Source organism: Schistocerca gregaria, chromosome 5 (genome assembly GCF_023897955.1).
Source record: "Schistocerca gregaria isolate iqSchGreg1 chromosome 5, iqSchGreg1.2, whole genome shotgun sequence".
In the NCBI taxonomy this organism is placed as follows: Eukaryota; Metazoa; Arthropoda; class Insecta; order Orthoptera; family Acrididae; genus Schistocerca; species Schistocerca gregaria.
The window spans coordinates 414,009,555-414,022,609 of record NC_064924.1 but is presented as its reverse complement, the minus strand read 5'-3'; the positions used below and the strand labels follow the sequence as shown (position 1 = coordinate 414,022,609).

The 13,055-nt window shown below is 45.7% G+C and overlaps 1 protein-coding gene and 2 non-coding genes across 4 annotated transcripts in view; 1 reads left to right on the top strand and 2 right to left on the bottom strand.

The window, feature by feature from the left end:
* LOC126272269 (mediator of RNA polymerase II transcription subunit 20) overlaps window positions 1-13,055 on the bottom strand; it is a 526,313-nt gene that overhangs the window by 110,711 nt on the left and 402,547 nt on the right. The window lies entirely within an intron of this gene.
* On the bottom strand, window positions 8,494-8,568 carry Trnat-ugu (transfer RNA threonine (anticodon UGU)). Its single transcript has one exon. It is a non-coding gene; the product is annotated as a tRNA-Thr (tRNA).
* Window positions 9,035-9,109, top strand: Trnat-ugu (transfer RNA threonine (anticodon UGU)). Its single transcript has one exon. It is a non-coding gene; the product is annotated as a tRNA-Thr (tRNA).

The window sequence follows — 13,055 nt, the reverse complement described above, 5'->3', positions numbered from 1 at the left end:
TGTAAAAACATGTGTGCTGGATATATACTTACTCGCTACGGGCAGTAATGATTTTTTTTATTTGCGAGTTACTATGATATTTGCGAACTGTAAAACGAATCTCAACATAAGTTAGAAATAATTAAGGCAAACAAAGTTGTTTTGTTACTAATGTAGTGAGCATATTCGTAAGTTATGATTGAGACAATGTACAGCACTCACATCAAATGATTTTGAACAGCTAATTGTTAATGCATGATCAGTTTGTTGAGTGTGTTAATTGTTAGCATTATTAATGTTCAAAGAGTCAAAATAAACGTTTTAAAGTCAGTTCCAAATTGTTACTTACCCGAAGTCAATGCCAGTTCCCAGCACCATGTTATTTCTGATTAACTAATTTCCTCAGTAAGTTATTGTCTCAGTCATATTCGATTTAATCAAAATTTATGCTAAGCAACAGCCTTGTACAATGGCTGTTTGCTAACTATACAATTTAAAATACTAACAGTGAGCAGTGCGAAGAGCGTTACCATAGCGCAGTTATAAGTAAGAAATTTTATGATTTACTGCAGTCTACGCTCAGTCACGGCAGTCTACGGTAGCATACGGTAGTTTTACAAGTCTACTTCAAATTCTTTTCGATGTCGCTGTGGGCAGTAGAGGCGCTGTCTACGCCGTCGTGCACCGCAGAATTTCGCCGACGTCGCGTGTGTAGCTCGGCGTTTGTCCAGCAGCGGCGGCGCGGCTGCGAGCTGTCTGTGGGGACGGGCGCTAATTAAACGCCGTCGTCGCCGAGACCCGGCGTGTGAGCGAGCGGGAGCCGTGTCGGCGGCCGCGGCCGCGGCCGCGGCGGAAGCGCCGGCCACTTGCCGGAAATTGCTCTAGCGGCGCGGAGTGGGACGCGCCGCTCTCCTGTCACTGGAGGGAAATTTCTGCTCGCCTGCTGGCCGAAACTCGATGGCACGAGCGACGACGAGCCGTGCTGGGCCGTTAGCAAAGTTGGGCAAGGTCACCCGTGAGTGGAGCAGCGGACGCCAGATAATGGGAGTGCCGAGTGGAGAAATCGGAACATTTTCCGACATATTCTTCCGTTTGAGTTCAATAGACGGGTGACAGCAGTGGGGGCAGCAGAATCATTTGCGCCGTATATGGGGATAATTTCACTGGACGCAGCCGGCAAGAACACGATTTTCTCGTTTTAAGGAGGATCGTTTTGACATTAGTGATCCTGCTCGTTCAGGACGACCTTCGGGGTTTGTTGAAGATGGTCCACGTCAGTGTACTCGACAAGTGGCAAATGTGTTCAACTGTGATCATGCCAACATTATGCGATAGTTGCATGCAATGGGGAAGGTTCAAAACTCGGATGTAGTATGTGCACCGCATGCTCTATGCCAAAATCACAAACATCTGTCGGTAGCCATATGTGCATCTCTGCTTGCTCGTCATCAATTGGCTCGTGTTCCTGTATCCTTACTGGTGGCGAGAAATTGTGTCTTTATACTAACATAGGGGAAAGAAAGGAATGGTTGAGAGCCCAAACGAAGCAGCAACTCCCCATACGAAGACCCGCACACATTCACAAAACATAACGGTGTAGTGTACTGCGAATTGCTTCCCAGAGGTGCAACCATCACTGGTGACATTTATACATTTATCATCAACAGCTGATACGTCTTGCCGAGGCAGTCCAAGAACATCGAGCAGGAAGATTGAAGTGATGCTACTCCACGATAACGCCAGCCTATATTCTGCTAGAATGACAAAAAACACTATGCAGGAGTTGCGTTGGGAAGTCATTCCATACCCAACTTATTAACCTGATCTTGCATACTCAGATTTTCACCTTATACGCCCACTATCGAACAACCTTCAAGGAACTTCCTTTCCGGATGAAAATATGCTCCACACATGACTCGACGAGTTCTTCGCCTCAAAACCACGTGATTTATACAGTCCTGGAATCGAAATGTTACCACAACGTTAGCAGACTGTTGTAAACGGTCAAGGAGAATGTATTACTGATCACTTAAGTCTCTGTTATGTGTATGTCTTGTGTTATCTGAACCTATGGAAAAACGCTAAGAACCCAATCTAACAGAATCCACGTATTTGCCTCAGTGGAATTAGAGAAACCACAGAAAACCTACAGCAGCGTAGGCAGATGCCATCTGAAATCCGCTCCTCCTATTTACGAGTGCAGTCTTTTCTCAACCTTGTTCCTCATAGCCGGTAGCCTGTGGGTGCTGCGTAAGTTTAAAGACTCGTTGTAAAAATAAATTCTTCAGAAACTCATTCACTGATGTGATTCCTGAATCAATCACGTCTGTGGGGGTTGTAGACCGACAAGAAAAGAAGCACACCTCACATGAGTAGTTCCGATGGTCAAATCACTGAAAAAATCGGTAGACTTCTGAGGCAACATTACAGGCAATGTACGAGGAGCGTGATTCAAGTGAAAACCTTAGAAGTGTAGTAAAATTACTGAAGGTTGTACTATCGATTTGGTAGGCGGCAGTAGTTATCCTTGTGTTTCGACGGAGAGACGACAGTTGGTGTGCTCCGCAAAATTACGTTTTCGACTCACCAGTGCTGCACAGACACCCGCCAAACCTGTACTAAGCACAAGCGGAAGTTGAAATGACGGCGGGAGCGCCCGTGTGCGTGTCACGTAATCGAGTGGACTGCAGACGCCTTCCGACGGTCAAACGCAAACTTTACTCAGGGGGTTACGTTGTTTTCACACATGCCTTTAGGGGCACCGTCTACGTAACACTTTTCTAGACGTTTCAGTGTTCGTAAGGCCGCTGTTCGACTTTCACACGAATTCATATGGGCCCCGCTCCTAAGCCCGCGCAGTTGTAAGTTTTGTTTGGGGATTCGGGCATTAACGCTTTGTATATTTTATTCCATTTAATGGTTGTTTCCGGTATTTTAATTGGGGATCTTCGTCGTTTTATAGAGGTCCTCCTATGCGACAGACTTCCTGGCAGACCTTGGATTCAAGAGGGTGTCCTGTGAAGGGGATGTACGAGGGTGGTTTGAAAAGTTCTCGGAACGGAATGGAAATAAAGTACTTACATCACTAAAACATTTTTTTTATTTTCCAATGCAGTCTCCTTGTAGAATAATGCACATGGTCCAACGATGTTCCAGTGCCTTGATCCCATCTCGAAAATGAGTTTCCTCCAGACCTGCAAAATAGTTGTCAACTCCGGCTATCAATTCTTCGTTTTAAGTCAGTCTTTGTCCACCAAGAAAAATTTTCAGTTTTGGGAAGAGATCGAAGTTTGACGGAGCCATATCGGGTGAACAAGGCGGGTGTGGCAGCAAATCATACCTTAGTTCCTGTAATTTTCCCATGGCGACGGCAAATGTTTTTGATCCAACGTCAACAGTCGCGGCATCCATCTCGCAGATATTTTTTTCATTTCTAATTTCATTTAAATGTGATATACCTGTCGGATGTATTCTGACAAGCGTGAGGAATTTCACGCACTTTCAATCGGCGATGCTCCATGACCAATTTGTGCACTTTTGCAATGATTTCTGGAATAGTGACACATCTTGGCCGACCACTGCGCAAATCATCATCTAAGCTCTCCCGACCAAATTTAAATTCATTTGTCCACTTGGCAACAGTTGAATATGAAGGAGGAGAATCCCACATTGTATTCTGGAAATCGGCATGGATGTTCTTTGCTTTCTACATCTATATCTACATCTACATCCATATCCCGCAAGCCACTTGACTGTGTGTGGCGGAGGGTACTTTGAGTACCTCTACCGGTTTTTCTTTCTATTCCAGGCCTCGTATTTTTCGTGGAAAGAAAGACAGTCGGTATGCCTCTGTGTGGGTTCTAATCTCTCCGATTTTATCCTCACGGTCTCTTCGCGAGATATACGTAGGAGGGAGCAATATAATGCTTGATTCCTCGGTGAAGGTATGTTCTCGAAACTTCAACAAAAGCCCGTACCGAGCTACTGAGCGTCTCTTGGAGAGTCTTATACTGGGGTTTATCTATCATCTACTAACTGATCCTGTAACGAAGCGCGCTGCTCTCCGTCGGATCTTCTCCATCTCGTCTATCAACCTTATCTGGTACGGATCCCACACTGCTGAGCAGTATTCAAGCAGTGGGCGAACAAGTGTACTGTAACCTACTTCCTTTGTTTTCGGATTGCATTTTCTTAGGATTCTTCCAATGAATCTCAGTCTGGCATCTGCTTTACCGACGATTAATTTTATATGGTCATTTCATTTTAAATCACTCCTAATGCCTACTCCCAGATAATTTTGAAATTAACTGCTTCCAGTTGCTGACCTGCTATACTGTAGGTAAATGATAAAGGATCTTTCTTTCTATGTATTCGCAGCACATTACACTTGTCTACATTGAGATTCAGTTGCCATTCCCTGCACCATGCGTCAATTCGTTGCAGATCATCCAGCATTTCAGTACAATCTTCCATTGTTACAACCTCTCGATATACTACAGCATCATCCGCAAAAAGCCTCAGTGAACTTCCGGTGTTTATTTTAGGTCATTTATATATATTGTGATTAGCAACGGTCCCATACCTTTCATTACGCAGTACTTAATTACTGCTCGAATCTCGATTAACTACATCTTCACAAATCATTACGCAGGAACAACAACAGATCCACGTCCATGTGTTTAGATGCAACAGTCCAGTGAATGTCACGTGAAAAACTCGCTGCGCTAGCGCTCACCTCTCATGGTGATTCCAAGAACTTTTCAAACCACTCTCGTGACAGACGGCACTACTTTAAAATAGTTTAATGTATTTTAAGCTCAGTTACGCATCGTTTGTGGATTCAGATTTCAATTTAGGTGTAAGTTCAAATGGTTCAAATGGGTCTGAGCGCTAGGGGACTTAACATCTATGGTCATCAGTCCCCTAGAACTTAGAACTACTTAAACCTAACTAACCTAAGGAGAGCACACAACGCCCAGTCATCACGAGGCAGAGAAAATCCCTGACCCCGCCGGGAATCGAACCCGGGAACCCGGGCGTGGGACGCGAGAACGCTTACGTGTAGGGTTATGTCTTCCTAAGAATTTCTGTTGGTTCTGTTTTGCTTTGACTGTCTTAACCCTGTGGACAGGTATCATTACTTATATACGAGGGTAATCCCAAAAGTAAGGTCTCCTATTTTTTGTAAGTACATAGACCTGTTTATTTCTACAATGGTTTACATCAGTTTACTGCTTGAACGTTTAGCTATTTTTCGGCATTTCCGTCGATGCATTTTTGTAGACACTGTGGCAGTTTTTGTATGCCCAAGTCATACCACCTCGCCGCCATGCTGTTCAGAAAGTTATGAACCTCTTGTTTCACCTCGTCGACGGAGCTGAATCTCTGGGACTAAAATTAACGCTGACAGGTACTGTGAGACTCTGAAAAAACTCAAACGGGCAATTCAGAACCGGAGAAGAGGAATGTTGAGCAAAGGTGTACACATTTCCTCCATGACAACGCCCACACATCGCTCGGCAAACCATTGCTCTGCTGCAACAGTTTCAGTGGAACATAATCACCCACCCACGCTATAGTCCTGACTTGCGTCCAGCGCTTATTCCCTAGGTTAAAAGAACATTTTGCCGGCAAGCGATTCAGCTCCGACGACAAGGTGAAAGAAGTGGTTCATAACTTTCCGAACAGCATAGCGGCGAGCTGTTAATGACATGGGCATACAAAAACTGCAACAGCGTCTACAAAAATGCAACGACAGAGATCGTGATTATGTCGAAAAATAGCTAAATGTTCGAGCTGTAAACTGATGTAAACCATTGTAGAAATAAACAGGTCTATGTACTTATTAAAAAAAAATAGGAGACGGGAGAGCTTACTTTTGGGATTACCCTCGTACAGCCGAGCGGTCTAAGGGGCTGCAGTCATGGAGTGTGCGGCTGGTCCCGGCGGAGGTTCGAGTCCTCCCTTGGGCATGGGTGCGTGTGTTTGTCCTTAGGATAATTTAGGTTAAGTAGTGTGTAAGCTTAGGGACTGATGACCTTAGCAGTTAGTCGCTTGCTAAGTCAGGCAGCTAGGATCTCAATTTTATTCTGGAAACCATCTGACTGCTGCCTTACATCAATGCTTGTGGTTTAATTATTTTTAATAGGTTAAGTAGTGTGTAAGCTTAGGGACTGATGACCTTAGCAGTTAAGTCCCATAAGATCAAAAAAAGAAAAAAAAAATTCACTCGTACAAATTTTGTGGGTGCATCTGAAGATGGGATACATGTTCTGAAACCAGGTTGTAGTTTCCGTTTTAGAAGTAAATAATTTTTATAACTGTAGCTGATTTTATCATTCATGATGAATAACAGTTGTGGATGTCGCGTCAAGAGAGATGGCAACCTAAGAAAGTAAAGTCTTTCTGACGGAATGCAATGTATACGGCATCAGTTGCTGCCTCTGGTAAACTGCTAACAAGTGTTGGCATTCCAGTCTTTACGCGCTCCTAATCGAGTAGTTCCTGCGCGGTTTATGTCTGAGAATGCGCTTTTGTAGGGAGCTGGCCTACCTACTATAGCAGGAGAAAGAGGTTGGCTCTCTCTCTCTCTAAAAGGCAGTTTGGGGCGCACAGCGGCAGAGAGCGCGCCGGCGGGCGGAGAGGTGTGCTTGAGGTCAGGATGTCTCTCAAAGCGCCCTCGTAATTACGGCGCGGCACTCCGGGCGGCCTCTCGCGCTGAGGTCGCACACAGGCGCTGCGCTGCGCTGCGTGGCCCGGCCGCAGGAGTCGCCCAGGCGGCGCGCCGCCGCAGCTGCCGCCGTACACAAAGGCGGCGCCCAAGAGAAGGGAACAAACTCTCCGCGTAGGAGAGCAATACTTGCGGCTGAAATATGCCGCCGGTGGAGGCAGCTCTGCGCGCAAGAATCCGGGAAGCGCGCGGCGCACAGGCATTTATTAAATAGCAGCGACAAACCGCGTGTGTACGGGAGAAGCGAAGCGCGGGTTGGTGCCTCTTCCCAGAACGCGCTGTCGTCTGACCGGGAACGCTGATACGACACGTGCGCGCTGCGAATGTTGTTCACTTGCTCGCGTGCATGACACGCTAATGATTGTGGACGTCATGGAACAAGGTTTTCTCACTGCAAATTTAAGCTTTAGAAAACCTTTTTCATGGCTACATTTCCATAATTAGTTTCTAATCCACAGTGAAGTCCCTGGCAGATGGTTCATCGAATCATTTTCGCCGCGCGGGATTAGCCGAGCGGTCTATGGCGCTGCAGTCATGGACTGTGCGGCTCCTCCCGGCGGAGGTTCGAGTCCTCCCTTGAGCATGGGTGTGTGTGTTTGTCTTTAGGATAATTTAGGATAAGTAGTGTGTAAGCTTAGGGACTGATGACATTAGCAGCTAAGTCCCATAAGATTTCACACACATTTGGACATTTTGAACTTGTCACAGTCATGCTTCTCACCCCAACGGCCCACTATGGAACGTAGATGCACCTTGCCCCCACAATGATTCTCTACAGACAACAACTGGTATGTGCACCTAGTTTCGTTAAAATCGACTCAGTGGGTTTAGCAGGAGATGTGGAACGTATGTACAAGGTTATTGAACTATGTGATAAAATAAACAAAAATTAGTTGCAAACTACAGCGTGCACACACTTTATTCAATATGTCATCGTCACTACAGGTATTCGGATTTAGGCCGTGACATGGTCGATATTCCTGCCATCATTGGCGATGACGTGGCGCCGACGAATAGCGAAATTCTGTATGACCCGATAACATGTCGGAACATCGATCCTGTCGATGACCTCCTGTACGGCTTGTTTCAGCTCAGCAATGGTTTTGGGGTTATTGCTGTACTTGCCACAGCCCCACAATAAGGAGTCGCGTGTGTTCTGATCCGGAGAACATGGAGGTCAATCGCGGCCTAGGCCTGTGGCCTCCGGGTACCTCAGACCCAGAATGCGGTCCACAAAGTGCTCCTCCAGGTCATCAAACACTCTCCTGCTTCGACGGGGTCGAGTTCCGTCGAGTCACTTTGGATAACGGGGATGAAATCATCTTCCGAATCCTTCACGTACCGTTCGATAGTCACTGTGCCATCAAGGAATATCGCACTGATTATTCCGTGACGGGGTGCACTCAGCCTCGTGATGCCAACTGAGGAGCTACTCGACCGAATAGTAGCGGCTCTGGTCAAAGAAAACCATCATAACGACCGGGAGAGCGGTGTGCTGCCCACACGCCTCACCTATCCGCATCCTCATCTGAGGATTGCACGGCGGTCGGATGGTCCCGATGGGGCACTATACTATATACTCCGTGACAGGAAATTGCAAACCACATAGCACCCTTTGAAGGTGAAGAGACTTCTCAATCTCGAAATGCGGATTCTCATTCCCCCAAAGGCGCCATTTTGCCTCTTAACGAACCCATCCAAATAAAACTGGGTTTAAATGAAATGATAATTAAATGGACACCCTAGCTGTTGATATACTTCGTTGGGGACATGTTGAAAATGTGTGCCCCGACCGGGACTCGAACCCGGGATCTCCTGCTTACATGACAGGCGCTCTATCCATCTGAGCCACCGAGGGCGCAGAGGATAGTGCGCCTGCAGGGACTCCATCCCTTGCACGCTCCCCGTGAGACCCACATTACCAACATGTCCACACCACTACATTCGTAGTGCGCCTAATAGATCTTTGCCCATGTCCCCAGTGAAGTATATCAACGCCTGTTCGCAGCTAGGGTGTCCGTTTAATTATCATTTCATTCTAACGAAAGCTGCATGGTCATCAACGGTAACTGTTCTTTCGGGAGCAGATACTACCTTCATATATAGTTAAAATATGTCTTCCCGGCCATTGACCTACTTGTACGAACGCACATGCTATGCCCACACTCTTACGAGACTTGGTAGATTAATCTGCCACGAGTAATGAGTATGATGGGCAAACACCTATTAGGCCCACTACGAATGTAGTGGTGTGGACATGTTGGTAATGTGGGTCTCACGGGGAGCGTGCAAGGGATGAGTCCCTGCAGGCGCACTATCCTCTGCGCCCTCGGTGGTTCAGATGGATAGAGCGTCTGCCATGTAAGCAGGAGACCCCGGGTTCGAGTCCCGGTCGGGGCACACATTTTCAACATGTCCCCAATGAAGTATATCAACGCCTCTTTGCAGCTAGGGTGTCCATTTAATTATCATTTCATTCTAACGAAAGCTGCAAGGTCATCAACGGTAACTGTTCTTTCGGGAATAGATACTACCTTCATATATAGTTAAAACTGGGTTTCGTCGCTAAACCAAAGCACATATGCGCATACTAATTCCCATCATGCCCTGCGACCAACAGTTCAATTTGAACGTCCTAACGCAAACCGTTCAGAAATTATGAGGATTTTATTTCATATAGCTGAATAATTGTCAGCCTGTACGTACCTGCAGGGTTCATATAGACATATATAAGGGCAAAGCAAATGAAAACGAGACAGATGGAAAAAGCAAGTAAACTGTTTATTATTTCAGAAGTAATTGCCATAAATACTAACGGATTTATCCAACTGTGAGACAGGGCGACTAACGCATTCATGAATCATGATTCTATCCAGGCGTGCACCTGTTTGTCGGAAGCAAATCGACGACCACGAAAGTCGTTCTTCAGGGCTCCAAAGTTGCCTGGGACTGTAGGGAGGTTTTGGGATGTGTTACGGGCTTCCCAGCGAAACTTCTGCAGCGTACTCGAAACAAGCTTGACAACACGTGGACATGCTTGCATCATACGAAGAGGTGCATGCCTGGGTACAATCATGGTTCTGTAGGCAACTGCAAACTTTTTTCCACGAAGGCGTTGACCGTCTTGTCTGGGATTAATGTATTAACAGTTATGGCGATTATTTTTGAAACAATAGATACCTCGTTTTCATTTGACTGCCCCTTAGGGGTGCAACAGTTCTGAAAGCGGCAGTGGATCTTGCCAGTGCGGTTCGCCTGGTGAGCTTGGTGCGGCCCCAGCGGGCGAAGCGTCCAGAGAGCGACGCCACGTCCCGGAGCGGCGTCGCGTCGCGTCGCGTCACCTCGTCCTCCGTCCTTGGTCCTTGGTCCTCGTCAGGCCCGCGGCGCTGGCCCAGGCGGCCGGATATCGATTGCGGAGACGCGCCAGTTGGCGCTTCCGAGTCGCCGCGCCCGCCTCTCCCTTTCTCCCTCTCTCTCTCTCTTTCTCCCCCTCCCTTTCCCTAGGACGACTGTTTTCTGCTGTTGATCTGGAAACTGCGCTCGAAGAAAAACAACGCCCCGCTGGCGCTCGCCGTCCGTGCCGTACACCCCAACAGCGACGTGGCAGACAAGTCAAAGTGGTGCCACCAAATGTTTATTTCATCCGCGAGTTCCCAATCCATTCAGTAGTATCAGTTTTCCGGCTACATCTGCTGAACAAAGGCGAAGTCGGCATGGGAAAGCCGACCGGCTGAAAACGATATCGGTATGTTGATTCTAAATAAGGGGTGTTTATCAGTATTTGCTTGGCCTCTGTTATAACAACTTTTTCTCGTTTTTTACTGACAACCGGGTAAAAGTACTGACATATCAATTTGCAATAGCAGCTGTGCTAAATTTCTTGGTTTCTAAACAAAACTTAAAAAAGAAGCATGATGTTTTTTCATAAAATTTTCATCGCTTTGAAGTATTGGATTATTATAGTAAATGAGAAAAGTGGTCAGCATTATTTTAATACCAATTCCTACAGTTACAAACTAGCCACAAACACGTTACATAACACGATATCGCAGTGCCTGTGTTATTCTGATCACGATGCGAAGTTCCTCTGGACATGCATGCATGTCCAGAGGAACTTTGCATCGCAATCAGAATAGCACAGGCACTGCGATATCGTATTTATGTCCCGAAATGTTGCATGGGACTTTCAAGTACAGCGTCTGACCTGTACGGGAATATACATGATGGATGTAAGAGTATTTAATTTTGTGTTTTACTTAAAGTACATATTTTGCCAAAATGAAACTTTGTGTGTGTGATCTACAGGGACTTGTAAACATTTTCCTTTATGGTATTTTCATTTGCTGCTATGAAGTTTTACTTTCCTGTTTAGATATATTTCATTCCCTCTATGTTATATGTGTTTTTGTGCACTGCAGAAATATTTTCTTTAATTTGTAATATAAATTTTGTATATGGTGTTGTATAAATGTTAGTTGATAAACATTGTATTTGTGACGCAGTCTGTCCAGCCATGGTTGGTAAACGACAGAGATATAGTAATAAATAACAGGTCGTAGACGCATGGCTGACGGACGACGTATGGAAATTTGGGTGTGGCCGGGAGTCGTGCACGGATAGCCAAATAGTAAGTCGACCGCTTGCGATAAGCGGGAAATTCGGGTTCCAGTCCCGGTCCGGCACAAAATTTTACTGTCGTCATTCCATGATAGTCATTATTCGCAATTGCGAATTCATTCGATGCATTACACAAGAATCGGTATGGCATGGCAGGGACGTTACTTTTTCTCAGTGGCACGGCCTATTTGAGGCACGCGAGGACGTGCAGTGTGAGAGACTTACCCCATCTGGTTTATACATTAGTTTTTCTCTGTCGTCTTCAGACTCCAGATGTATTGCACAACGGTATCGGCTCTCGTTTGGAAGTGTTTTACAAAGTGCTGTAACAATGAAGTACAGTGCCCCATTTGCTTTAAAAGATAAAACCGCCTGGAGGCACAACAAACTGGCTACACGATATAAGGATTCATCCAATAGTGTTCCTTGGAAGAGCAGGTAAATTTCATAGATGTACCTACAATTTTATTGATGTGCTACATATTTATTGGTATTTAGACTGTGCCCATTGAGCCATCTCAATAGTACTGTCACTTACGACGATACGAAAGTACGGACAACACAACACTCAGTCCCGAGCGGAGAAACTCTCCCTTCCAGCCCAGAATCGAACTCGGGATCCTTCACTTAGCAATCCGCCGCGCTGACCGCGCAGCTAGCGAGGCGCACCATGCGCTACCAACACGGACATGGGATAACAAGTCAACCCTTAATTTTGTGTTCTTGCAGGCTGATAAATTGATACCAACCAAAAGTGACGATGCAGGGAAGTCACCAACTTCAGACCTTTCGTTTTTACTGTCGCAACGGCCGTCTCCTTCATCTTCGCAATATTTCCTGGAGAAAATCAGACCCATTTCTGTCGAAGACTCAACCACCTATGACCATGATCTGCTACTTCTCAGCCTCCATTACATTTTCTCAACCGTTGTTCGAAATACTGGAAGCAATACCAAAAAATCCGAAAATCGGTTATTTCAGAAACCGATTAGTTTTAGCGGTGTTAAGTCACGTTAAAATGGAGAGAAAAGAAGCAGTATAACTGAAAATCTGTTGTTTCGGCGATAATTGCCATCCCTAAAGCGAAGACGTCCATAAAATTCTTTTGCGTTATAGACCACATCATATTGTAAAATTATGAACAACGTTTCGGACACTATTGTCAGTGTCTTTCATTAGGATATAACGAAGGAAGCGACTTGTGATAATCGCCGAAACATTCGTCAAAAGACACGTGTACTGGGTGGATACTTGTAGAGGATAACAAAGGAGATTTTATCTCCGGATTAAACCGACCCTTAGTACTCCACTAAATGATAACACTAATTTCGGGCACTCAAAAGCGAGTTTACAACCGCACTTTGTACCGGTTCAGATACTTACGATTTTTTGCTTCCCTCCTAAAATATTAATCCCGACCGTAAAGGCAGGTTAATGGATTTGAAATGCTTGCTTAGTGATGGGGGAGAAGGCCTTCAAGTGGGAAGAACCTCTTTACGTATACATTCTGTACAGGGTGTACCTAAAGTTCGGGAACATTTTCAATCATTTATTGCAGAAGAACCAAACATTGTACAGATACCAAACATATGTCATTTTGAAGAGGAACCCTGAAAGTTTTTTTCCACTATACCGCCTCATCGTAGTTTGGTAATTTGCCGATATTCAGTGCTAGTTGCAAACATGGCGAGTTCAGGTGCAGAGCGAGCTTTTTCATGAAAAGACCTCC